The sequence below is a fragment of the Myotis myotis genome, unplaced genomic scaffold (genome assembly GCF_014108235.1).
Source record: "Myotis myotis isolate mMyoMyo1 unplaced genomic scaffold, mMyoMyo1.p scaffold_m19_p_2, whole genome shotgun sequence".
NCBI lineage: Eukaryota > Metazoa > Chordata > Mammalia > Chiroptera > Vespertilionidae > Myotis > Myotis myotis.
This window is the reverse complement of record NW_023416324.1, coordinates 209,122,948-209,150,205: the sequence shown is the minus strand read 5'-3', so window position 1 is coordinate 209,150,205 and position 27,258 is coordinate 209,122,948. Positions and strand designations below refer to the sequence as shown.

General features: G+C 54.1%; 1 long non-coding RNA gene across 7 annotated transcripts; it reads left to right on the top strand.

Annotated features, from left to right (window-relative positions):
* Nucleotides 1-8,399: 8,399 nt before the first annotated feature.
* On the top strand, nt 8,400-20,627 carry LOC118676415. 7 transcript variants are annotated; one of them, XR_004974104.1, is made up of 8 exons: nt 8,400-11,365; nt 13,163-13,242; nt 13,340-13,392; nt 13,889-13,977; nt 15,328-15,392; nt 16,212-16,858; nt 17,060-18,235; nt 18,850-20,627. It is a non-coding gene; the product is annotated as an uncharacterized LOC118676415 (long non-coding RNA). The 7 variants fall into 7 exon arrangements; XR_004974105.1 differs by lacking the exon at nt 18,850-20,627 and having other exon boundaries at nt 16,212-16,319; nt 16,752-16,858; nt 17,060-18,379; XR_004974102.1 differs by lacking the exon at nt 18,850-20,627 and having other exon boundaries at nt 17,060-17,217; nt 17,321-18,379.
* Nucleotides 20,628-27,258: the final 6,631 nt, after the last annotated feature.

Below are 27,258 nucleotides of genomic sequence, written 5' to 3'. Positions count from 1 at the left end.
TTGGCCCCTTATCATCATGTAAGGCCCCTCTTTATCCCTGATACCTCTGTTCTAGGTCGCCATGTCTAAAATTAACATTGCTGTTTCCACTTTCTTTTAATCAGTGTATTTTCTTATCTATCTACGTACTCGTAACCTAAATGTATCTGTGTACAGGACAGGGCAAAAGTAGGTTCACAATTGTGAGTATGGGAAACACAGATGCTTCTCTTTTTTTCTTCTTGTCACCCAAGGATATGTTTTTATTGATTTTTAGAGAGAAATACATTGATTGGTTGCCTCCCATACAGGCCCCTACTGGGGATCAAACCCGCAATCTTTTGGTGAATGGGAAGATGCTCTAACCAATAAATCCTGCCAGGGCAGAATTTATTCTTATATTATTATTTATTAATTATTGTATTATTTTTCCATGCCAACAACTGTAAACCAGCTTCTGCCCATCCTGTATTTAAAGTGGGTTTCTTGTAGACAATATGTAGTTGGGCCTGACAGTGTGTCTTTTAATTGGTATGTTTAGACCAGTGACATTCAAAGTGATTATTGACACAGTTCAATTAATGTCTACCATGTTGTTCCTATTTTCTATTCATTGCCCGCAGTCTTTGTTCCTATTTTTGCCTTCCACTCTGCTTTTTGTGGTTTTAACTGAGCGTTTTATATGGTTCCATTTTCTCTCCTCCGATAGCATATCAATTATATTTTTTTACTTTTCTTAGTGATTGTGTACAGTTTGCAATATATATATAACTAATCTAAGACTGCTTTCAAATGCTAGTAACTTTTTAAAAATTATATCAGAGAGGAAGGGAGAGGCAGAGAGAAATAGAAACATCAGTGATGAGAGAGAATCATTGATTGGCTGCCTCCTGCACGTCCCACACTGGGGATTGAACCCACAACCCAGGCATGTGCCCTGACCTGGAATCGAACCATGACCTCATGGTTCATAGGTCAAGGCTCAACCACTGAGCCATGCTGGCCAGGCAATACCATTTAATTACAAAGTACTGCAAATCCCTCCCTCTCTTATATTCATTCCACTTCTATGAAAATTAATCATTGACTACATTGTTGCTGTTACTATTTTTAACAAACTGCTGTCTGCTGTATAGATTAGGAATAAGAAAGGTGCTTTGTTTTTCCTTCACTTTTCCCTTCTCCAATCCTTCCCTCTATGTGGGCCTGAGTTTCCCATCTGTATCCTTCCCTCTCTCTGTAGAACTTCTGTTAACATTTCTTGCAAGGCGGGTCTACTGGCAACAAACCCCTCAGGTTTTGTTTGTCTGAAATAGTTTTTCTCCTTCACTTTGAATGATCATTTTTCAGGGTATAGACTTCTATGTGTTGGTGGGCTTTTTCTCAACTTCAAATATTTCACTCCCTGTCTTCTTGCTTCATGATTTCTAGGAGATGTAAGATGTAATTCTTACCTTTGCTCCTCTTTGGTCAGGTGGTTAATTCTGTGACTTTTTAAAAAATATATTTTTATTGATCTCAGAGAGGGAGAGAGAGGGAGAAACATCAACGATGAAAGAGAATCATTGGTTGGCTGTCTGCCCGCTTCCCCCATAGGGGATCGAGCCCGCAACCTGGGCATGTGCCCTGACAGGGAATTGAACAGTGACCTCCTGGTTCATAGGTGGACATGCAACCATTGAGCCACACCAGTCGGACTGTGGCTTCCTTTAAGATTTTATCTTGGTTTTCTGTAGTTTGATTATGACAAGCCTAGTTCTAGTTTTTGGCGTGCTCTGCATTGAGGACATGATTCAGCCCCTGGGCCCTGCACACAGTAGGGCAGACGTTCCATGAGTGGGGCCCTGGCCTTCGCCCAGCAAACATCCTGCGAGACTGTTCCTGCTGCACTTTCACAGGAAAGGGATGTGACTTTGGAAGCTCCCCCCTCATGTCTGCTGCTCTCCTGAAGCCAGCGGGCCTTGTGAGAAAGGAGTGGGTGGGCGTGAAGGGGCCAGGCTGGCTGTGTTGGTGGGTGGATGGAGGACAGGTGCTGTCTGTGCCGTGTCCTTCAGTCCTGAGCTCACAGCCTGGTGCTTCCTTAGAGACAGGAGCAGGCATCCCAATGGTGCCACTCTAATGGCAAGCCTGTGTGTCCACACACTCCTTTTCCAACAGTGGGCTGATGGCCACACCAGTGGCTGAATGGCTGCGGTGCGTGAAGGCCTGGGGAGAACGGCTCGAATTGCTGGTTCAGAACTGTGAGCAAATGAAGTGATGGTTGTTTTAGCCCATGGTTGTTTTGGGGTAGTTTGTTATGCAGCAGGAGGTAATGATACACTCCCTGCCCCAGGCTGAGCCAGGGGCCTGTCCAGTGGGCTGCCCTGCATCAAGGAACTGAGCATCTGGCTGACCTCCACAGACGGGGTGCTCAAGGAGGGGCTGGACGGGGCGCATCTGTTCATATCCATCTGAGCCGCCAGCTCAGGGCCTGCGGTGAGAGACACATTGATTCAGTGCTTAGAGTGAACAGCAGACATGAACACCCCAGAGGTCCCTGCCAGATGGCAGCAGGTCTCCCAGCTACCTGCACATCCAGGCAGGTGGTAGGAAGGAAGGAAGCGACATGGGTGGCTGTGGTGCAGAAAAGCCCCACTCCTGGTCCACAAATGGACGGGTGGTCTGTAACTTCAGGTGAGCATCCTGCCAGGTGGGGCTTGGGCCTGTCCTGCCCTGGGTGGCTGGCCCTGCACTACAGAGCCCTGGCCCCTGGCTAGGCCATGTGTATGTCTCCCCGCCTCCCCCACCCACCCACCCCAAAGCAGGTTTGGATTCAGGGTTGGGAGGAGAGCGACCAAGTTGCTGAGTGAGTCCACGATTAGGCGGACCATCAGGGGTCCACTGTGTTGGGAGTTACTCTGCTGTGGCTTCAGGCTGGGCTGCTGTCTGAGGACAGATGGTCAGGGCCACCCTGGCAGACACCCACCTCTGTCCTCACAGGCCTTGGAGAACGCCCACCTTGTGTTGGATTGTGCCCCATTTAGGGTCTTCCAGAACCCCCTGGCAGCCCCTCAGTGGTGCAGGCCAAGCCTCACGCGTTTGCCACCAAGAACAAGGGGTTGGGGGCTATGGGTGTGCACAGTGGGGCACCCTATGCTTGACCCAGCTGGGACCGGTGGCTACGAAACTTCCAGCTGTTTCCCCCAGTGGAGACGCCACTCCCACTAGCCACCAGCCCCAGCTGTTCTGTTTTGCTCTCCAGCACCCATGGATCCTGTGTGTCCTGAGTGTGGCCTCAGTTCTGGGCTCCAAAGGAACGGCTGTGCCTGCGGGGGGAGCAGCGTAGGGAGGACCACGGCGCCTTGGGGGAATTTATGGAGTTGTCTTAAAATTGCATAATCCATCAGTTTTAAATGTTCTCTTTAATATTTTCTGTCTCGTTTTCATGCTTCCCTGCACTTCCTGGTTTGGGCTAAGGTCAAATAGCAGAAGTACTGAAATAGTTTTCATTAGTGTCTCATGGAGCTTCTGATCTGACCTGAAACAGGAAGTTCTATGAGACATGTCGCCGGAAGTCTGCGTTCATCACGGGCTCTGTGCACTCGACCTGCGGCCCCACCCCCCACTCTGGGTCCTGCAGAGACACTGGACTCTCCCCCTGAGGGGGCCGTTCCCAGCCTGGGGAAGACCTGGTTTGCTCCCTGGGGTTAAAGGATGGTTTGGGAGAAACTCAGAACCCAGCTGTGATAGTGTCAGGGGACCGTGATGGCACCACCGACCCAGCGGCTTAAACAACAGAGTCATTTTCTCACCGTCCTGGAGGCTGGAAGTCAAGATCCAGGTGCGAGCAGGGCTGTTTTCTCCTGAGGCTTCTCCTTGGTTTGCAAATAGCCGTCTTCTCCCTGTGTCCTCATATGCCTGTGCCTCTGTGTGTCTGTCCTGGTCTCTTCTCAGAAGGACACAGACAGATTGGGTCAGGTCTCACCGTAATGACCTCATTTCACCTTAATCGCCTCTTCAAAGACCCATCTCCAAACACAGTCACAGTTTGAAGTCCTGGGGTCAGGGCTTCAACATATCGGCTTTGGGGGGACACAGTTCAGCCTATGAAACCATCTGTGTGTGTGTGTGTGTGTGTGTGTGTGTGTGAGAGAGAGAGAGAGAGAGAGGGAGGGGGGAGGGAGGGAGGGAGGGAGGGGTGAAAGTGAAACTTTGATGGCTGCCTCCTACATGCCCTCGACTGGGGATCAAGCCTGCGACCTGAGCATGTGCTGTGACCAGGAATTGAACCCTCAGCCTCTTGGTGCATGGGACGGCGCCCAACCAACTGAGCCACACGGCCCTGGCTGCCCCTCTGTCCCGGAGCACCCTGGGACCTGGGGGCCTGCCTTTGGGAGGTTTGTAAGTCGACGCAGAGGCTGACAGTGAAGTTGCTGACCACCTCGGGTTAAAGGGTGGGTGTGCCTTTGACCGCACAGAGCTCACTCCGCGTGGGACTCTGAGGAGGCAGAGCCCAAAGCCCCCTTGACAGCCTCATGGGCCCCTTGCCCAAACCTGGCCCAGCACAGCCCAGGACGTGCATGTGTGAAGACTGCTCCCAAGTCTAGAGGTTTTCAGGGGCACAAGGATGGTTAACTGTGACATACACATAACATAGGAGTTACCATCGTAGCTGGGTCAGAGTGCAGCTCTGTGGCAGCAAGGGCAGTCAGTCCAGGACCCCTGGTACCCTGTCACTGCCCACCACCCTGCCTGCTTTGAGGGTTCATCCACTTGGGGTGGACATGGGTTTTAGATCCTGGAAACTGAGCTGGTCCTCAGAGAAAAAATGTAGAAAGCAGCCGCCTGGATCTCAGATCCCAGCTCTTCCCTGAGTGCCGTGGGACCCGGTCCTGTGCCCGCAGCCTGTGCTGCCTGTCTGCCTGTCTGTCCATGAGCACACAGTGGGACCTGGGCCTGTGCTGGCAGCACGCGCTGCCTGTCTGCCCATCTGCCCATGATCACGCAGTGGGACCTAGCTTCCTGGACACACTGGTGATGGCCGAACTCTCCCAGAGCCCTCCCAGACCTTCCTCTCACAGCTGTCCTGCCAGGCCTGGCACCTGACCCCACAGTGCCCACAGGGGTCTGGCTGCCGAGCCCTCGTGCCCAGCTGGCTGTCCTGGACTGGTTCTCCAGAGCCACCTGAGGAGGGGCGCCCAGGTGAGGTAGGCAGGCGGGGAGACAGGAGGAGACACGGGAGAATGGGTGGGGCAGCAAGCAGGGCAGGCTGCTGGGTCGTGGGGCTCTCAGGGTGACCCAGCCGCAGGATTCCCTGCAGGACAGGTGGGTGAGACTTCCTTGCCCCCACCCTGTCCAGCGGCCCTGGGACACAGACAGGGTCCCAGGTGCCTCCAGGCCCAGACTAGACCCAGAGTGCCCTGCAGTGGGGTGGGGCACGAAAAGGCTGGAGGGGATCGAGAGCGTTGCCCCTCCAAGCCCCTCACCTGCCCAGCTGTTGCTGCAGGTGACATGGGTGTCCTGGCCCTCGCTCTCTCTGGGAGGAAGTTGTTCTCGGGAGGCCTGTGGGGGATTCTGAGGGGGATTTCCAGCTGGAGACCAGCTTTTATTGATGGTGCTAAATGGCTCTGAAAGGTCAGTCATTTATCAAATGAGCGCTGGGGCGGGGGTGCCACAGGCACCGCAAGGCCACCACCCCCCACTCCCCACCCCTAGCCCTTCATCTCCTGCTGGGGCCTCTGCTGTCATGGTTAATTTCATGTGTCAGCGTAACTGCCCTTTGAGGCCAGATTAAACATTATTCTGGGTGTGTCTGTGGGCATTTCCTGACAAGATAAGCGCTTGATTGGACGGACTCTCCACCCTCTTCCCCGGCCATTTCAGCAACACCAGGTGATAGGAAACCCAAACAAACAAATCCTGGGGAGCCAGGCAAGACCTGTCACTGGGGGTCTGCAAGGAGCATGGATGCGGGCCCCAGACCTGGCTCTGGCGACCTCGCTGGCCAAGTGCAAGGGCCGCAGGGCTGCTGCCACCAGAGCCTTAGCCCAAGGCCCATCTCTGTGAGGCTGAGCTGAGGGTGGGGAGCACTCCCCCTCGCTGGGGTGGGTGCCCCAGAAGACATGAGACAGCCCTTCCCCATGGAAAAGCCCTTAATTCCCCCAAGATGGTTCTCCCTTCCGACAGGGAAGAGCCCAGTGATGATGCCAGCGTGGGAAAGCCGAGGGCAGGAATGTCCAGGGGCCGCCCTAGGGCCACGCTGCTCCCAGTTTTGATATTTATGTTACTGTGAAAGTGACCGCAGCCAAACTGCTGCAGATTGAGGACAGAAAAAGTAAGCCAGCCTCCCACCCTACAGCCTAAAGCTGCCGGGCCCGTGTGTCTTGTAGCTCAGGGAGTCCTTTTTCGGTCAGCGCAGGTTAGCATGTTAAAAACCGCTGCGCCTCCCAGCCCTCCGACGGCCCTGCTGGGTCGCGGCCCCAAATGGCCGGGCCTGTCCTGTTTCTCAGGGCGCTTACATGCAGCCCACCCCTCGCCCCCGTGGACGCTCCGTTGTTGGCAGCTTCTCCTGATTAAAATCATGTTGGGAAGAGCATTTTGTCCTCAGAGACCTTTTCCTTGGGGTATTTTCCCAGAAACGGGGCTGCAGACTCAAAGTTGGGAGCGTTTTGCAGCCACGTCACCATGTAGAAAGGTTCTCGCAGTGTGAGCTGGTCCTTGGTGCTTCCAGGTGAAGGGCCAGGGCCAGGCGAGGGGCTGGGGTCTGGGGGCCTGACTGCAGGACCCTCCCACCTTTTGGAACCCACGTTACCTTTTCAAAAATTGTGGGAGAACACACATCACATAACATTTACCATCTTAACCATTCTTAAGTGCGCAGTTCAGTGGCATTGAGACCACCCATTTCTAGAACTTTCCATCTTCCCAAACTGAAACTCTGTCTCCATGAAACATGAATTCTCCATCCCCCTGCCCCAGACCCTGATACCCACCATCCTACTCCCTGCATGAATCTGACAACTCCAGGGACCTCGCATGAGTGGGATCGCACAGTATTTGTCTTTTCTTGTCTGGCTTATCTCACTGAGCGTGGTGTCCTGAGGTTCGTCCGTGCTGCGGCATGTGTGGCAGCTCCTTCCTCCAGGCTGAATGATACTCCACTGTGCGGCTGGGCCACATGCTGACCCGTCAGTCATGGTGGGCACGGGTTGCTTCTGCCTTTGCCGCCGGTGGTGAATGCTGCTGTGAACATGGATGTGCAACTATCTCTTCAAGATCCCGCTTTCACTTTTGAGTGTACATTCAAAAGTAGAATTGCCGTGTCATATGATAATTCTATTTTTAATTTTTTGAGGAACCACCATAATATTTTCCAGGTGGCTGCATCATTTTACATTCCCACCCACAGTGCATGAGGGTTTTAATTTCTCATCTTTCATTTTTGTGTTTATGTAATAACCATTATAATGGGGGGGGGCTATAAAAACTGATATAAAAAGTTTAAAGAATAGGAGTGTGAACAGCCGCACCCTCCCCAGGAAGATGGCACGTGCATCCCCCCTCAGCGCTGATGGTGCATGCGTTCCGGTGAGCCGTCCTGGAAGCAGGTGTAGACACTGCACACTGGTGCTAGCACACCTCTGGGGTGCGGAGAACATGGGCGCGCCACCTCCCGCCCTCAGAACGTCCTGTAGCAGTGCCCATTCCAGTCCCCATCCACGGGCCCCCGCTCGTCCCCGCCTGCCAGGTTCCACGCTGGGTCCCCAGCCTCTCCATCCGTCTCTAGACTCTAGACCAGCCGTGGGCAAACTACGGCCCGCGGGCCGGATCCGGCCCGTTTGAAATGAATAAAACTATTGAAATAAAAGACCGTACCCTTTTATGTAATGATGTTTACTTTGAATTTATATTAGTTCACACAAACACTCCATCCATGCTTTTGTTCCGGCCCTCCGGTCCAGTTTAAGAACCCATTGTGGCCCTCGAGTCAAAAAGTTTGCCCACCCCTGCCCTAGACTCTTCCTGATGACCTGGCTGTGGACTGCGTCGCACCTTCTGGATCTGTCTTCCCGCCCCTCCTGGGGTCTTTAACTTGTCTGCTGTCCCCTCCCTGGCTTCCTGTAACCTGGAGGTTGGACCTGGAGCCACCATTTTTAACCTTAACTTTTCCCCCCAGGAGATGTTTGCCAAATCGGGGGGAGTTTGGGGCTGTCACCCTGGCGAGGGTGGTGTTCAACACCCACAATGTGTAGTGCAGCCGGGCTCCACAGAGATCCCCACCCCAAACGTCTTGGCTGGCAGCGCTGGGCAGACCCTCAGTGTGTCCCGAGTGCTTGCTCAGGAGCCGACCGGGCCCCCATTTGGGCCTCCACCGTGCAGGTGTAGTCCCACCTTGGCAACTACCACGTCACAGGAGCTCTGCTCCAGCCCCCACAGGTACCCTGGTCCCGGTCAGCGGTGATCGCAGGGGCTGCCGATGAGATGCTTGACCTCATCAGCACCTCTGCGTCCACTGGCTGACTCGCCGCCTTAAAGAGAGCCTCCCTTCCCCCTCCTCTCCCCGTCTCCTTTGCTCTTTTATTTGTTTCCGTTTTAGACTTGTAAACAGTGTTTCTCTGAACTTGTGGACTTTCACTCCTTCAGTGAGTTACGATCATTATTCTGTTTGAAGTTCACATTGTCCAAAACTTAGCCCCTGGCACGCCCTCCTGTGGCTGAGGTGCCAGGCTCGCCTGTGCCCTCGGGCAGGGCCTCCCTGCTCCTGCTGCCTTTCAGGTGGGAATGGAATTGCGAAACCCCACCCGGGGCGGAGGGAGGGCTGCTGGTGGCACGGTTCTCGGGCTTCCCACGGGACTAGCCTGGGTAGAGCTAGAATATGAAATAAATATACACAGAACGCAAAGCACGTATCACATCCCGACTTAAAGGAGCATGAGGACCTCTCACCTCGCGTGTTGTGTGTCTACGTCACCCTCTGCTTAGACCGAAACCCTCGGTTTCTAAGAACGTCACCTTATTACTCAGCCGCGCCCACAGCTCAGCGCGTCTGGGCCCTGGCCCTTCGAGGCGAAGATTTCCCCAAGTTATCAGCCGAGGGCGGCAGCCAGAACCGCCTCAGCGGTCACTCTTCCCAGAGTGGCTGTTATCGGTTCCCTCAAATTACCAAAAAGAATGCCTTTCACACAGACACTTGTCTTTCAAATCTTGGAAATATTTTGAAGACATGCCACACCTGGCCCCACCCCAGAACCTGAGGCCAGCACCTCTGCCCTCCCGGCGCCCCGTGTCCCACACTGTCAGTGGCCAGGCCGCCCTGGAGTCCCCGCCTGCTGCCGGCCAGGGGGCTGTCCGGTGCCTGCATCCAGGCCCAGCCACCTGGGAGCGATCAGTGGCACCTCCATCTTGCAGGGCTAGCCCACGGTGTCAGGCTGGGGCTGCCCTGGGCTTTCCCGGTCCTTCTCCAGCTCCCTGCAGCCTGGGCTGTCGGACCACAGCAGGGCGCAGCCTGGATCCCAGCTACCGTCCAGCGCCAGCCGCCTGCGTCTGGGAGCCCGATCTTCCGGTCTTGTGGCAGCAGGAGCACGCGGTGGCTCAGGCCTTCTCCTCCCAAACTGCATGCCTCCCTTTGGAGGTGTCCCCGCTGGTTAGGGGGGAGAGCAGGTGCCCTGGCTGGAGAGAAAGGGGCCCAAAGGACACAGGGGGCTGAAGAGGGGGGCGGCCAGGGCTGATCTACGTTCTAAGTGAGCACCACCCTCTGTGCTGTGTGGCCTGAAGCAGCTGCCCAGCTCTCTGGGCCTCAACTTCCTCACCTGTGAAATGGGAAAATGAGGCTGGGTGCATGGGGCTGAGGTGGGTTAGTGAGTACCACAGGCGAGGGGCATGGAGGCGTTGGGCTATGAACCCTGGCACATGTGGACATGACCAGGCTGTCGGAGTGGACTCCGTAGAATGGGATTGGATTAGCTCATGTCTGAATGGCAGGTTTCCATCGCTACTGCTCACAAGAGGATGCCAGCCCCTGCCAAGGGCAAGCCTGCTGGGTGCAATGGAATGAAGGTCAGGGGCAGGAGGGGACAGTGAGGGCAGCGCCAGAGTCTGTGGGTTGGGAGTGCAGGAGGTCGTAGGTCCTGGATGGGGTGCCTTGGTGGACAGAGCAGGGGCTGGGAGGCAGTACTTGGGCATCCAGAGGGGCAGTGAAGGTCATGCTCTAAACACAGGGAGCATGTGTCCCTGCACCTGGCATTGCCCTGAGGGCTCCGGAGAACATGGTCAGTCGGTGTCCTGGGTGGGGCACAGGCACAGGAGCACGTGTTCCAGGGCCTCCCACTCACCTCCCCTGTCGTGTTCTTGTCACTGTGACCCAGCTGTCTGGGGCAGAGATCACGGTCGTGAAGGGAGCTCAGGGTCCGAGGAGGAGAGAGAGAGACTGGGGCCCGAAGGGCACAGAGGGGGCACAGGGCACCCAACTTCCTCTTCGTGGACCAAGGGCGGTGAGAGCAGCGAGCTCTGGGGGAGAGCAGGGGTCCTGCCTGGGAAGGAAGGGGCTCACTGTCACCCCCGACAGCAGGGCTTAGTTAACGCCTACACCGGCCATCAGTCAGCTGGTCGCCTGTCCCCCAGGCCATTCCCGTCTCTGTGGAAAGCGTGTCCCTCCAGGCTCTCTGCTGGCCCAGTCTGCCCCCTGGACGACGCCATGCAGAGGAGCTGGGAGGGCACCTCCCAAACCTGGGTTCTATTTCCCTTTGTAGACACAGCCGTCCACCAGGCGGGGGGGAGGCTGCCCCCCTCAGGACAGTGGGCCACACCCGCCTCCCTGAGTGTCCCTGCATAACTGAGGGCCAGGCCGGACCAAGGCAGGGACACCAGCCTGACGCAAAGGTGTCCTGCTATCCCACAGGAGAGAGCCCGATGGAGGCTCCGGACCGCAGCCCCTGTGGTGTCAGAGCCCGTGCCCTCAGGAGCCTCTGCAGGCACTGCTGGCCTGGCCTGGAGCAGCCTCTCCTCACTGACTGTGGTCCGGGACTTTCCTGGTCAGGCTACTTGCCACAGAGACCGCTCCCGGGGAAACCCCGTGTGAAAGTGGAGTCACCCACAGCCAGAGGCCAGGGAGAGCACAGGCTGGGCCAACACCCCTGGGAGAGACCCACCCATGCCCCAGGAGCTGGGAGGGCACCGCCCAAAACCTGGGTCAGATTTCATTCTCCCAGCTCACACCCTCATAGTGCCTGTCTGGTCAGGCCACACTCGCCCGGCCTTGACCCTGGACCTCACTGAGCTCAGCCACTCTGCCCTGTCCAAGCACCTCTGCCCAGGACCTTTGCACGGGCTGTTCCCCTGCCTGGAGGTTTGTTTCCACTCCCAGGGCCTGGCACAGAGTGGATGCCCATTACAGGCTTGTTGGATGAAGGTCAGTGAACGTCGTCCATACAGACTAGTTGGGACTTAAAGAGATTGGAGACCAAAGAGAAACATCCCAGATGAGAGAGAGATGGGTGACTATGGGGCGGGGAAGGCTGGAATTGGGGGCTGAGGCCAGGGGGCCTCACAAGGCCCCACAGGGAAGCGGAGGCTTCTGCCCGAATAAGTGCAGAATTCAATGTGCAGACACCGCCCCAAGAAAGGCCCAGAAAGGTGTGGTGCAGGCTGGTGTGTTCTAGTGCCCCCCAGTCAAGGGGTGTGGCGGGCACTGGCCCTGGTGGAGTGGCTCCTCATCCCCTCTCCCTGGAGGCTGTAGAACACACCGGAGACGGCCAGCGTTAGGGCTGGACTGGGACATGCGACAGGCAATGATGCCTGCAGACTCTGGGAGAGAGAAATTCCCTTTCCTACTTGGGCTAACGTGTGCCAGTGAGCCTGCTGCCGTGGGGCTTTGCAGGGGCTTTCCTGGGAAGCAGTCTGGGACTTGCCCCGACTTTCATTTCTCCACGTGGGAACCTGGCCCACAGCCCGGCGGAGGAAGTGAGCTGTTCTCACAGGCTTCCGGCTGGCACGCCGCTGGGTGCGGGGAAGTGTCCCTGCCAGCAAAGCACTGGGCGCGGGATCAGCCACACTTGAGGAGGGGCCAACTCGCAGCCCCACGTCCTGCACTGGCTCTCAGCTCCTGGCCTCTGAGAGCAGAGGGCGTGGGTGTGAGTCTGGGCAGGCTTGGGGGGCCCCCTTAGCTGCTGGTCTGGGAGGTTGGAAGGTGGCTTGTTGCTGGGCTGAAGAGCTCAGAATATGGTCCTGGCAGCCCAAGTTTCCCCCCCTGGAATGGGGACATGACTCTTCACTTGACCAAGCCTCCGTTTCCCAGTGTAACCTGCAACCTCGGGTCACTTTGACGGGTGGTTCAGGTGGTCAGCTGGTCTGTGGTTTTCCATCCACAATGGCCACTGTGGCTCCTGCCTCGGGATCCCGGGCCTTTCCCACTGCAGTGTGCTTGCTGCTGCGCGCGCACCCCAGCTGCAGGGTGCCCACGGTGCGTGGCGTCCAGCACCTGGACAAGGTGGGAGGTGAATCTGCAGGCGGGGTGCATGCTCTGGCCCTGTGGGTAAGAGGGCCGAGCTCCTGGAAGAGGCAGCTGGGAAGATGGCACCGTCCCTCAGCGGCCTCGGGTCTCAGTGGGAAAGGCGTCACTACTTGTGTCCGTCCCGAATCCAATGGGTCTACTGGCCTCTGCCAGGCAGCCTTCCCGCTGGGCCAGGAAAGGGCCCTGCCATGATCAGGCAACACCTGTCTGATTTTATAGAATAACCCGCTCGGAGAATTTGGGCAGATGACATTCCGTGAACCTGGACCGATCTGGGCGGCCCGTGTGCTCAGAGGGTGGCTCAGAGGAGCCGCTCAAGGTCCGGTTCTCCCCGGCGTCCACCTGCCCAGCCCTGGTCCCCACGGCACCTCGCTGTTAGTGCCCTGGCTGCTCTGTCCTGGGACACGTACACACAGCTCACCTACAGACATGCAGCCTTATCGGGATAGGGGTCATGTGATTTTACCTCGATCTTCCATGAACGTCAGGATTCAGGACAGAGGTACACGGAGTCACTTTGACTTATGCATCGACAGAAGGCATGGACTTGGTCCTGCGGGTCATCTTCTGTGATGTTCTTCTGTGCATCTTGCTGTCCCTGGTGAACGAGCCGATGTCGGGTGTGACATTCACGGGCTTGCCTTTCGCTGTGCGAAAACACGCCTCCCCCCACACGCTTACACACGCTTTCTGCAGGGAGCTGCACACCTCAGCGACCTGAAGCCATCACCCGCTTCACTTAGGGACAGAATTCACACATTACCAAACCCAGCCAGGTAACTTCTTTTTGTTTTTAATTTTTAAATTTTATTTTTAAAAACTTAAATTTATATTTCAGTTATGGTTGACCTTCAATATCACATACAATTTCAGGTGTACGACATAGTGATTACACATGTATGCACCTTACACGAAGCGATCCCTCGGTAAGTCTCGCCCCCACCTGGCACCGTACGTTGGCATTACAGTATTGTTGAGTGTATTCCCTGTGCTGTACTTCACATCCCTGTGACTATTTTGTAACTACCAGTTTGTACTCCTTAATCCCTTCACCTTTCTATTTTGATTTAAATTTTTATTGATTTTTAGAGAGAGAGAGAAACATCAATGTGAGAAAGAAACATTGATTGGTTGCCTCCCACACCTTCCCCAACCGGGGATCAAACCCCTAGCCTGGGTATGTGCCCTGACCAGGACTCGAACCCGCCACCTCTTGGTGTATGGGACAACTGAGCCCACTGGCCAGGGCAAGCCCTTCCCCTTTTTCACCCAGCCCCCAGCGCCTGCCCATCTGGGAACCGTCCGTTTGTTCTCTCTGCAAGTCTTTCTGGGAAGAAATACACACACTGGCAGTTGCTGGCCACAAACTGGGTGGTTTTTAGACTATTCTCCGTGTTCTTCTGTACTTTCCAAATTCCCCAGGACGCACAGACCGAGACACAATCGGGGAGAACACTGTTTCCTGTCGCCACGGTGGAGAGGGGAGCGTGGAAGCCTCACACGTGTGGCAGGTATTTGCGCTCTCGTCTCTGTAACTAACATTTCCTACAGGACACTGGGTCCCGTGGGAGAGCTCACATCCTCTCCCCAGCGCCGCCTCGCCAGGGACGCGCAGGTCCGCTCCAGCAGGGGTGAGGATGGCAGATGAGGTTTCCTGAGCCCCTCAGAAGGGCCAGACACTGGCTCCTCTTCAACCTTGCAAAGCGAGCGCCATCTCAGCCACGTGACAAGCGAATGGGCCTTTCCAACAGATGAGGGGCCTGCTGAGCCAGCAGCTGGCACTAAGCCAAGCCCATAACCCCATGGGTGCCTCGGCCTTCATTTGGGTCTCCTGCAAAAATGGAGAAGGGGTTAACTAAGAAAGCTGAGGCTGACAGACCTGAGGGGGTGGGGAATGTTAGGACTGGGTTCGTTGCATTCCCAGTTATTTTGATGAGCAGAAAGAAGATTCTAGGACAGTGGTTCTCAACCTGTGGGTCGTGACCCCTTTGAGGGTCGAACGACCCTTTCACAGGGGTCGCCTAAGACCATCAGAAAACACATACGTAATTACATCTTGTTTTTGTGATTAATCACTATGCTTTAATTATGTTCAATTTGTAACAATGAAAATACGTCCTGCATATCAGATATTTACATTATGATTCATAACAGTAGCAACATTACAGTTATGAAGTAGCAACGAAAATAATTTTATGGTTGGGGGTCACCACAACATGAGGAACTGTATGAAAGGGCCCTGGCATTAGGAATGTTGAGAACCACTGTTCTAGGACAAGGGTCTTGGTGTGGTCAAAAGAGGGCCCAGAATGCCCCCACCAGACCCCCACCCTAGTCCCATCTGGTTGTGGGAGGGGACAGGCAGGTGGCCACCGTGATGTGTTGGCCCACACTCGCCCACTTCTCAGACCACTGGGGCCACGTGTGAATATCCATTATGTGCGCAAGCTTTCACATGGATGGACGGATTCACGCCTGGCCAGAGAGAGGGGCTTTGCTGGACCTCCTCTCCAGGGGGCGCCTGTGTCAGGACCCTGTCATGGGCCAGCAGATCAGAAGTGCCCATGGTGACAGTGCTGGGGAAGGTCAGGGACTGCAGCCTTCCTGCAGACTTCCTGCCGTGAACCAGCAGTGCTTGCCCGAGGTAGTGCCAGGGGTCCTGCCAGACCCCCCACCCACTCCAAAGACAGGCCACGTGCTGACCAGCCCCCCTCTCACAGCCTGGCGCCCAGCCCCTCCCCTGGAGGAGTTCCAGGGTACAGGTGCCAACCAGGATGTCCGGAAAGGCCCAGGGGAGGTGACCCGCTGACTCCAGGTGCCCCAAGTCAAGAGCAGAGCAGACGCCTTCCTCTTCCTGCCAGGTAGCCTGAGCTGACGGGGATCTTCGGGCCGGAGAAAGGTCATCCACTTCCTCGCTGCGTCTGAGGTTGGTCCTGGGCAGAATGTTCTCCTGGAGCCAGTCTCCCTGCGGGTGTGGAGTTCCCCTGGGCAGGGAGGAGAAAGTGAGCAGGTCGGGCTTGTCTGGAGGAAGCGGCCCCTGCGGCCAGGTCGTTGGTGAACGTCCCCCAGGGGCTTCCCGAGGCTCCAGTGGCCTCAGGCAGAGACCCACAACCACTTTCTCCAGCTGTGTCCTCAGTGACCTGAATTCGGGTTCACTCAGAGTCCAGGTGGGTAGAAGGTTCTGGACCTACATAGAGGTGATGGTTGCACAGTGCTGTGAATGTACTCAAGGCGCTGACCGCGGACTTTAAAAGCGGTGAAACGGTAGTTGTGATGTTGGGTGTACGTGACCACAGCAACAAGGAATGAGTGGGAAGAGCCCAGCCCCGTTTGTCAGCTTCGCCTGTAGGTCCGCAGTCAGTGCGGCACGGCCGGCCCTGCTCAAGGTTCACCCGCCGAAACCAGCGCGGTGCCACGGGGGCACTCAGGCTGTGGCAGAGTTCGGTTCCTGGGGGCAGGGCAGGGCCCTGTTTCCTGCTGCTGGTCGGGCAGGGACTGCTCTCAGCTCCCGGACACCGCCCTGGGTCCTGGCCAAGGGGCCCCTCCACCTTCAAGCCAGCCCCACGGTCCAAGCTGGCTTTCCTGCTGAGCCAGCCCGAGGACTCCCTCGTGGCAGGGCAGCTGGCCGGTACTTAACCACACCTTCCTGACCCAGGCTCACGGGCAGCATGGGGCAGGGGCCACGCCTGGAGGTCTGCCCCAGCCTCCTTGATGGCCCAGTTACTGAGGCTTGTTGTCCCTTCAGAGTCCCGGCCACTCCTGGGCTTCTTGGAAGTGGCTGCACGGAGTCGCCAGGGGTCCCGCAAAAGTGGTGCTGGCTCCGCAGTCTGGGCTGCTGCCCGGGGCCCACACGGTGAGCATCGCGTCTAGAGCTCATGCCCCCACCACGCCTCCTCCAATGAGCACTCACTCACCCTTCACCTGACCTGGGGGCCCACAGGTCCCCTCTCCTGTCCTAGGCTGTACTTAATGCAACCCCATCAGAATAAAGCCCCCCACCACTGCTGTGCTCGGATGCCACGTGTGTGTATGTGTCCGCATGTGTATGTCTGCGGGCATCTTTGTGTGTGTGCACGTGTGTGCTGTAGCTCACGCAATCTCTCACGAGCTGCCTTGGGTCCAGGGAGGCCCAGGGGGGACTGGTGAAGAGCCACAGCTGGCACTGCCCGCTGGACTCAGCACAGCCCTGCCCAGCCTGTCCTGCTTGGGGCTCACTTGCTCCAGACCCCTGAGTCCTGCACAGGAGCATCTGAGGCCAAACTCAGGCCCTGGTCTGGGCACACAGTGGCCCTTTTCAGTGACCCCTCGAGCTGCGTCTGCAGGGTGCCAGCAGTTCCCTTTCGGGCAGCAGTGGATCCGCCCAAACAGCTACACACCCTGTACACACTGCAGGTGAAGTGGGCAGGTAGCTCATGGGATGTGGACAGAAAGACCAAGGACCCTGGGTCCCCGAGGGCACGCGGGGCTCTGTGCCTGCTGGATGCCTGTCGAGGAAAGGGGTCCTGAGGTCTAAGCCCTGCCTCGCAGGGCCGGGCGCAGGCTTGTATGTAGGATCCCCAGGGAGGCCTGCAGCGTGCCCGTCCTTCTTCCCAGGTTTGAGTTTGGCGTGCAGAGGGGTCTGGCCAGCCCATGAGTCACTCCGGCTGAAGCCCCACGGAGGAGCTGGCCTCACGGAGCCGAATCACAGCTATTGAGCTGCTAATGTGATTGTTAGAGCCACTACATGGGGGATGTTTGTTTCAAAGCACTAGGTGAGCAGAATGCAGCCGAAAGGCAAACTCAGGAAGATGTAAGGTCAGGTTTCAGGGACGGGCCTCCATCTCCTTGGCTCTGGCCTCTGCTTTTATCCTCTAGACACAGACTCCCGGGGCCCTGGGCCTGTGGATGCTGGTCAGACCTGCCCACCCCACCCCAGGGGCAGCCGCAGGGCCAGCTGGACCCCGCGTGCGTGGCTCATGAGAGCCCAAGGTGGGCAACTCTCCCAGCCCACGCGCAGCGATGTCGTCACGTTGGCAGTTTGACATCAGCCACGTGAGTGTATTTATGGCGTGGAAATGGGCAAATGCCACAGACCGGGGCTTTCTCCCGGGAGAGCCGGTGGGTCTCTGTTGGAGCCGTCCATCTCTCTCTGGCCATCTCCAGGACAGGTCTGGGCCGTCTCTGCTCACCCTCCCCCACGGCCTGGTGGACGAGGATGAGCTGGGCTGGCCCAGGTGCTGCCTCACCTTGGGCTGCTGGCTCATGATCTGGGGGGTTTATGGGGGGACATGAAGACATAATGTGGAAAAGCGGGAGGAGGACTGACACTTCGACCAGCGCCATCCCCGCTCTGTTATCGGCTGTTCAACAGGAAAAGGCCCTGTTTCTCAAGACACGACTCGGTGACCGGACCTGTGCTGGCCTCACTGTGAGGGTGCTCGGGTCCTGGCAGGAGCCTGAGGATGGGATGGCCCAGGAGGGGTGGGGATCCCTGGGGTGGGGGATCCCTGAGGTGGGCGGAGGGCAGTGCTGCGGGAGCTGCCTGGGCGGGGCGGCTGCAGTGGACAGAATTAGCTAACGTGCCCCCCTCGGCAGGTCATCGCCCTGCTCAGGGCGAGGGAAGGGCCCTGCAGGGGCGGAGCCGCAGGAGATTGGGCAGCCGGCTCAGGAGGCCACGGTGACGACGCTGATGACACTGCTGAGGGCGCCGGTGACAGCAGGCCCCGCCAGCGCCCACACGTGCCTGTCTTGCCATTCCGTGCCGGCACTTGGGCCTCTTTAGCAACAGCTGTGGGCCACTTTTATGACAGGCGCAGCCCCGCCGCCCGGGCTGTGCGGCTGGAGGGGAACGTGACAGTCCAGAGCAGCCGTGGGCAAACTACGGCCCGCGGGCCGGATCCGGCCCGTTTGAAATGAATAAAACTAAAAAAAAAAGACCGTACCCTTTTATGTAACGATGTTCACTTTGAATTTATATTAGTTCACACAAACACTCCATCCATGCTTTTGTTCCGGCCTCCGGTCCAGTTTAAGAACCCACTGTGGCCCTGGGTTTGCCCACCTCTGGTCCAGAGGCTTCAGATCTGTGGCCCCAGGAGTGAGGGAGGGACCCTAGACAGGGCAGTTATCAGAGTGGAGGCGAGGCGGGAGCAGAGGCCGCTGGGCTCTGGGCCATGTGGGAAGGCTCCTCAGCTTCGACGTGGCAGCATCCGGCCCAGCCACAGAATGAGGTCTCCCACTGGTGTTCTCGGGTGAAACCCAGACTGAGTTTTTCCCAGAGCGGCCGGGCAATGGGAAGTAAATTTATGAGGGCTGCCGACAGGCGTTACTGTAGATTCAAGTGGCTGGTTAGGGGTGATACACATTTTCCTTTGTAAATGAGGCTGTTTTGGTTTTTTTTTTAGCTCATCCAGCCAATTTCAGTGTCCTGATTTGAAACCACAGGCCTGACCCTGAAGGCGGTCTTGGCCCCACGCAGGGCAGCAACTGGATTTTGTGTTTCTTCCTGTGAAACAGCTCTGCAAACGAACGTCAGCTACAAGGCGCTCTGGCCAAAAGTATTTCACTGGAATCTGAAAGCCTTTAGATCTAAGTTCCCGCGTTCACAGGACAGCTGGCCCGTCTCCTGCTTGTCATTGTCGTGGAAACAACGTGCTCCGGGCCTGACCCGGGGACATTCACCCACAAGGAGGCCCCGGCAGAATCCTCTTCGCCAGAGACCAGCTGTTGACGATATTCTTTCCAGCCTGAGGAAACTAGTATGAAAGAATTCGTCTTGGTTTTGTTAAGTGTGAGGATGTTATTTGGTCGTGGGGGAAATACTTGTATTTTTTAGAGATGCACACAGAAATATTTCCAGAAGGCATGCCACGGTGTCTGTGACTTGCTGTCAAATTCCTCAGCATTAAAAAAGTACACAAAGCCCCGGCCGGAGGCTCCGCTGGTTGAGTGTTGTCACCAAAAGGTGGTGGGTTTGATCCCGGGTCAAGGCACATACCCAGGCTGCAGGGACAATCCCTGGTTGAAGCGTGTACAGGAGGCAACTGATCAATGTTTCTCTCTCTCTCTCTCTCTTTTTCTCTTCCTCTCTCTCAAATCAATAAAAACATACCCTCGGGTAAGGATTTTTTAAAAAGTAAGTAGAAAGAAGATATGCCAATATTAAGGGGGAGATTAATGCCTTTAGTGGTCCCTTCCCCCTGCCCTGACTATGTAATTCAGAATGAAGTTATATTTATGAAACATAATAATAACTATACACATAAATGGTAGAAATAACCCATGTTGTGCGAGGTAAGATTAGATGGTTTATTCCTCGGAAAGGGAAATGTTTGCCTGACCTTATAGCTGCTTAAAACCTTAATTTTTAAAGGAACGACAAGGCCTGATGGTTAATCTTATGTCAACTTGGCTGGGCCGTGGCACTCAGATATTTGGTCAAACACATCTGGATGTTGCCTGAAGATATTTTTTTAGACAAGATTAGCATGGAATCAGTAGTGTTTAAGTAAAGCCCTCCAGATGTGGGTGTGTTTTAAGAGAAAACAGACTGAGATTGCTTGAGGAAGAAAGAATTCTCCCTCCACACCATCAGCTCTTCCCTGGGTCTCTGGTCTACCCTTCTGAATTTGGACTTGCCAGGCACCACAATCACATGAGGTGATTCCTTAAACGAAATCTGTCTCTAAATATGGAGATGGAGATGGATGGAGATGGAGATACATCACCATTGGTCTGTTTCTCTGGAGAACCCTGACTACTACACAAGGGAAGTGGGTAGAGTGAATGTTACGAAGCTACAAAGCACGAGAAGGTGTGGAAGGGCCTGGCAGGAGGCGGTTGGCTGAGCTCAGGGTGCAGGGCGTGGGGTAGAATGGGGACCGGTGTTCCTGCTTATGTGAGCCAGGTCAGAAGGGCCCTGGGGTGGGCAGGGGGCACTGAGACTCTGGTGCTGGCTACGGACATGATGGCGTCCACACCTCTCCTGGGTGCTGCCTGCCGTGTGCATCTTCGTCTCCTTTGCAGTGAGACCCCCAAAGAACCATCGTTTCTAACAGGTGGAGAAGGTTTTAGCATTAAGGATAGTTCTTTTTGTTGTTGTTAATCCTCACCTGAAGATATTTTTCCATTGATTTTTTCTTTTTTTTTCTTTTTTAGAGAGAGTAGAAGGGAAAGAGAGAGAAACATCAATGTGAAAGAGACACATTGACTGGTTGCCTCCTTCATGTGCCCTGACTGGGGCCAGGGATCAAGCCTGCAACCAAGGTGCGTGCCCTTGACTGGAATCAAACCAGGGACCCTTCAGCCCGTGGGCTGGCACTCTAACCACTGAGCAAACCAGCTAGAGCCAGAGCATCAGCCTTTAAAACCAGCCAGGGCAAGGGTAGTTCTTTTGCAGTTTTCAGATTTTATTCACAAAATCTACTTGGACTTAACTCTAGTTTCACCTCTCTTCCCCCATCCCCCATCCAACCATCCCTCGTTTGTGGGTCTTTATTTTGTGTCACCCCTGATTGCTGGATAATTGTTTGAGTTGGTTTTTCAGGGAGGAAATGTTCTTAGTACAGTTTCTGGTCCCCGTGTAGCTGACGTGCAGCAGGTCACCCTGCGATGACCTGGCTGTGCACAGAAGCCTGGGTTTGCAGCCGGGACACTGTGGCCATTTGCATTGTCTCCTGGTGTTTGCCCAGAACTCTCTTGGGCCACTCTGTCTTTCTGTGCTTTTTCTGCTGATATTTTATACTTGAATATAAAATATTTATTAATTCTGTTTGATACCCAACAAGTTCTTTTGTTAAATAGATTGAGATCTATCTCCAGCCCAAGAAAGTTTCTTCTATTATTTCTTTGATTATTGTCTCTGTTTTGTTTATTCAGCTGGAAAATCAGTTATCCACCCGGTGGGTCTCTAGTTTTTATCTCCAAATGTCCCTAAAGTCATCATCACACCTTCATTCCACATTATTTGCTTATTTCCATCCGTGCTCATTTCCACCTGCCTACCTTCCCATTCACCTGCCATCTGTCTCATCTCCTCCTCAGTCCTTGTTCCCTCCAGGTAAGGGTTTCTTGGGTTTTACTGTGTGAAACTAGTAGCCTGAATGTATTCTTTTTCTTTCAAAAAATTGTTTTCACAAGTAGGTGCTATGTTTCCCTGGGTTTGTGAAAAAGACCGTTGAATGGTTCCCTGTGGTTTTATTTTTCTCTTTACTCCTCCCGGTCGCCTCGGAGTTTTGCGGAGGCTGGTGTTCCCCTGCTGGGGGAGTGGTTCTTCCCGCTCCCCTCCCTTCCATCTGGGGGTCCGGTTCCTGCTCTTCCTTCGGTGGGTGGTGTTTGGCGCTTGGTTTTCAGCTGCTCCGGGCAGGGGGATTCCACTGGGGGGACTTCACGTCTCTGTGGCTTCTCTCCTGTGGAGTGAAGCCCAGTGTGGGCTGGGCCTGAGCAGACCCCGCCCCCACCCGCCTGGGCCCTGCTTCCCTGGGCAGCCCATGCCCTCCAGACCGCCAGCTGCTCCAGGCACGGATCAGGGAGAACTCTGCTGCTGGGGAGAGGCCTCCTGCCCGGCCCCATGCCCCCGTGCCACCTGTGCCGCCTGTGCCACAGGTGCTGCAGTTCTCTGTCCAGCCCTGATGCCTTCGGGGCTCAGCCTCCACACCAGGGCTCAGGTCCTGGGCTCCGCTCCCCTCCTTGGTGCTGTCATCTTCCTTCAAACAAACCCTGGACACCCACGGCCAGGAGCCCTTCACGCCAGGCCCACCTCGCCTGGCCTTCAGGCACGGGTGGGCTTGGGGACACTGGGGCTCACAGGCCGTGGGGTGTGGCTGTGCTTTGGGGGCCTTTGGAGGAAGTGTTCCAGCAAGCAGGTGAGTCTGAGTGGAACCAGAGCAGGGGTCACTGTCAGCATGCCCCCCCCCTCTCAACCCCCCACCTAGAAGTGCCCCCTGTGGCCGGCACCAGTTTGCCTCCAGGCCTGGCTCCTTGTCCCAGTATTTTGAGACCTGAAGACCTGGGAGAGGGCCCACGGCCTGCAGACCCAAGACCCTCGCCACCTAGGATCCAACTCTCCTGTTCCTCCTCCTGCTGCACCCATGGGCCTGCACAGCCCCGCTCTCACAGACACACCCAGAAGAATATGGTGGTGAGGAGGCGGGGCCTGGGGACAGCGAGCCTCTCCCAAACACACTGCACTGTTCTTACCTGTCACAGGTGAGTAGACAGGTGCGGGGTTAGGAGCACCCCAGAGCATGCTTACCTGGGTGGCTATTTGTCTGTGGGCAAATTCTGCCTCAGTTTCCCCATCTGTGAAATAGAGGCTGTCACAGCACTTCCTCCACCAAGTGGGCGGGAGTATTAAAATCATTGTAAACACCCACGACCCTCAGAGCTATTTTGTTAATTTTTACTGTTATTGTGACCCTCAAATACAGATGTGAAACATCCCGTCTCCTCGAGGCCCCAGCATAACCTTGGCTAATGCGATCTCAGCCCAGTGTGCCTGGATGCTGTTTGCCACCTCCTCTGAGGAGCCAGGAGAAGATCAGGGAATGGGGAGAGGGCTGAACTGAGCTGGTCAGCTCCTGTCCCTGGGACAGCCTGGCTCTGACCTCTGACCAGGATGGGTGCGGGGCCAAGACAGGCCCTTCAGGCCTTCCCCAAGGGTGTGGATCTGTGGCTGCAGCACCTGCCATGCACCTGGGCGGGAGGATGAGACGTTTTCAGAGACGGCCCAGGTCCCTGCCCATGGACTAGAACAGTGGCTGGCAGGGGCACAAGGAGGATGCCATCCAGTCCCAGAGAGGAGCAGAGAGGAGGGCTGAGACTGGAGTCTGGTGGCAGATGTCCCTGAGCTCAGCTGCCCATAGTCACCCTTCTAGTAAGTTCCCTGTCCACATCTGACAGTTTGAGTTGGGTGTCTGTGACCTGCAGTCAAACCGTCACAACCAAGAGCAAGACCTTCCCCACCTTTCAGTCCCTCCACCAACACAATGTTCTCTGTGGCCCTGAAGTTTCCCAGCCTGTCGCACGATGGATCTGACACCTCAGCAAGCCGTCCCCATGCTCCTGGCACTCGCCACCACTGTTCACCCCTGGCTCAGACTCCCTCAGACCTCCCAGGAGCAGACTGAGTAGATAAAGGGCATTTGTTCTCTGATTGCTTAGTGTAGGCTCTCTGCATCTTTCTTCTTTCGTGAATTTTTCTTCTTAATGCTGATCAGCATTCTGCTCTTGAACCATCCTTGCACTGCTGAGCAGACCCTGGTTGGTGGTGGTGTAGATGACTGGTGAAAGATCAGACAAAGGCCGAAAACCAGGACTATAGGCTTTATTAGAGGAGAAGGATCTGCCGGGCTGTCTTGCAAGAGGAGGACAGCAGCACGTGCAGGGGTGGGCAGGCCTTTTGAGGGGCGGAATGGGAAGGGGTGGGGGGCTTAGTGTACTCGGCGCACACTGATTGGCGGCTTACTGCATTGTCCATATAGGAACAAGGGCTTAGGGTATTTGGCAGGTGTGGATTGGTGGTCCAATGTATAGTCCATATAAGGTACCTGGTTAGTCACTCAGGTATTTCCGGGCTGCAGGTTACATCATACTCTGCCCACCAGTTGCGGGAAGAGAGGATTTATCATTCAGGCTTTTGGTAATAATAAAAAAATTAAGAGTCCAGGCAAGGTCAGGGGGCAAGGGTCCATCTTCCATAGCTACTTCCTGCTGAGAGGGGGCGTCGTCAGGGGCATCTACCCGGGGTCTCAAAGATTCCAGTGACATAGGTGTCTCTAGGTTCTGAATTCAAGGCCAGATAGATCTCTTCCACCTTCTGGTTGGCGAACGCCTGCATTCTGTTCTGCAAAAAACTAGTAAAACAGCGCATGAGACAGGGGCCAAAGCAAAATTAAAAGAATAAATACCAGTGGGCCTAATAAGAGAGGATCTATCAACTGGATACATTGACACACATTTGTTACATTGGTAGAGTCATTTTGCTACTATTTTATCCACTGTGTTTGCATCTATAGGCTTACTTGAAGTAGCATCATTTTCTTTTTTAAAATATTTTTATTGATTCCAGAGAGGCAGGGAGAGGGAGAGAAAGATAGAAACATCAATGATAAGAGAATCATTGATCAGCTGCCTTCTGCACACCCCACACTGGGATCCAGCCCGCAACCCAAGCATCAAACCATGACCTCCTGGTTCATAGGTCGATGCTCAACCACTGAACTGGGCAAAGTAGCATCATTTTCATATGCTAATTTATGAAGTTATGTTTTCATAAGTTAAAGGATGCTTTCCACCTTTTCCTGTTGTCTAAAAATATTTACAAAAAAATTGAAATATCTATTTAAAAAGTAAATAAAATTCAATTGGACTGAATTTTCCCAAAGGTAGGTCTTTAATCAGCTTTTTAATTTCTAATATGGAAGTTGAACTATTCAAATGTTCCAGTTCTTCCAGGAGTGATTTTGGTAATTTCTGTTTTGCTTGAAGAGCAGCCATTTCCTCCCTGTTCTCATGGGATGGGCCTGACTTCCTTCCTCACAGTCTTATGAGTCCTGGCACAGGCTCTCTGCCCACCCTCAGGCACAGGCCTGGGCAGGACCAGCAGGGCTCCCTTGGCCCACGTCTGGATTGTCACACGGCTGTGCCCACTGAGCGGCCCCTCACTCCGGAAGCACACGGTGAATGGGATGTGTTCTCTTGGCAGTGCCGATAAGAGACCCCTTAGGGTGGATACCTGTGAGGCATTCAGATTTCACACACGTTTTATTCCCAGTACTGCCTCGTAATCAGCCCCTGCTAGTCCTACCTCACCCTTCCCTCACCACATCTCATCTTACTGTTTGGAAGCAAGTTCAGCTGGTTAGTCAAGCTCAGGCTGGCAAGCTGGGAGATTCCCTAGCCCCAGGTTGATTGTTGTTGATCAGCCCTTAATTAAAGGTGATTTCCTTTAACATTTTAAGTTCAGCTATAATTTAATGTGTGCATTTTTCTTTTTCCGCATTTTAAGTACCTGGCACGGTATTTACAACACAAGCCAAACGTCTCCAACAGGTAAATTACTCTTCTTTAGCTAGTATATTATTAAGCTTATAACAAATAAAGTCCACTCACACATCCTAATACTGGTTTTCAAACTTAAATTATTTAACATCTCAGCTTAAAATCACAACTCTAATAGAAATAGACATTTAGGTTATTCCTAAACTTCACTTTAAAGATATCTAATACAAAGAGGTTGACATAGTGCATTATTTCTATTAATTTTTTTGTTTCAGTGAAGTACAGTTTAATGCTAACTTGATGTAACTATAAAGAATTTAATGAGCTATAAAGCTTAACATTTTTATTATGAAAATATATATGTTGTTATGTTTAGGCACTTAATTTTTAAAATAGTTGTCTTATATATATAGATATATCACATAATTTATCATTTTAGCTATTTTTAAGTGTATACTTAAATGTTATTAACCTCATTCACATTGTTGTGTAACCATCACCACCGTCTACCTACAGGACTTTTTCATCTCCTGCAACTAAAACTGTACCCATTAAGTAATTTCCCTTCCTCTCACTCCCTGGCAAACACCATTCTACTTTTTGTCTCCATAAATCTCACCATCTTAGGTACCTCATCTAAGTAGAACCATGCGGTATTTGTCTTTTTGTGTCTGGCTTATTTCACTTAGCATAACATCCTTCCTTTTTAAGGCTGAATAGTATTCCACTGTATGGATGGACCACATTTTACTTACCCAGTTATTATTGGTGGAATTGGGGTTTTGGGGGGTACTGCTGGAATAAGAATTTCTGGAGCCCCCGTAAGTGGATGAGAGCTATCAAACCCCTGAGTTTCCAAGGTACCCATCTCCCTTTGTCCCCGCAAGGAAGAAGCGTAGCTGTTGCTTCACAGAGCTAGTGTCAGAGCCCGAGCCCAGAGCTCCCGCTCGATGTGGGAGCATCAGGCTAGCTTAGCTTGGGTTCCCAGCTGCAGTCCACCAGTCCGTTCCATACGGGCTCCACTTGGCCATGGCTATGGCGGAAACACGGGCCGGAGCAAAGCCAAAGAAACTAGAGCCAAGAGTGAGCTCAGAGCTAAGAGAGTGAGCTCCTTTGTTTAGCAGATTATGTATCTCCAGATTTTCGTGGGCTTGCAGTGGTCCTGCCTACTCTCTGTTCCATGGTTTGATTGACAGTTATCTCTGTTCCCAGGTTTGATTGACAAGCACCTTCCCTTAGGTCACCCTGACTCAGTGCATATGCACCCAGCTTCCCCTTTGTCCAGTCCTTTCACCATAATTTTCAGGAAACAGGCCAGTGGTTCCCTGGGGAGTGTGAAATTGCAGCTTCCTGGTGAAGCTGCCCAAATGGCCAGGTTATAATGTCTGGCCTCCGTTTTGCTCCTCTCCTGTTATTAATAACTAATTACAATGGTATCATAGTCATCTGTGGATGGACATTGGGTTGTTTCCTCTCACTTTTTGGCTGTTGTGAATGGTGCTGCTATGAACATGGGTGTACAGATATCTATTTAATTCCCTGCTTTCACTTCTTTGGGCTGTATACCCTGTGATTGCTGGGTCACGTGGCAGCTCTGTGTTTAATTTTTTGAAGAACCACCATTCTGTCTTCCATAGTGGTACGCCATCTTACATTCGCACCAACAGTGCACAAGGATTCCAATTTCTCCACATCCTTGCCAACACTCTCTGTGTTGTTGTCTTGTTTTGTTTTTATTGTTATGTCTATATATAAAAGGCTAATATGCAAAGTGTCCCCTCAGGAGTTTGACCTGGAGATCAGGAGTTCGATCG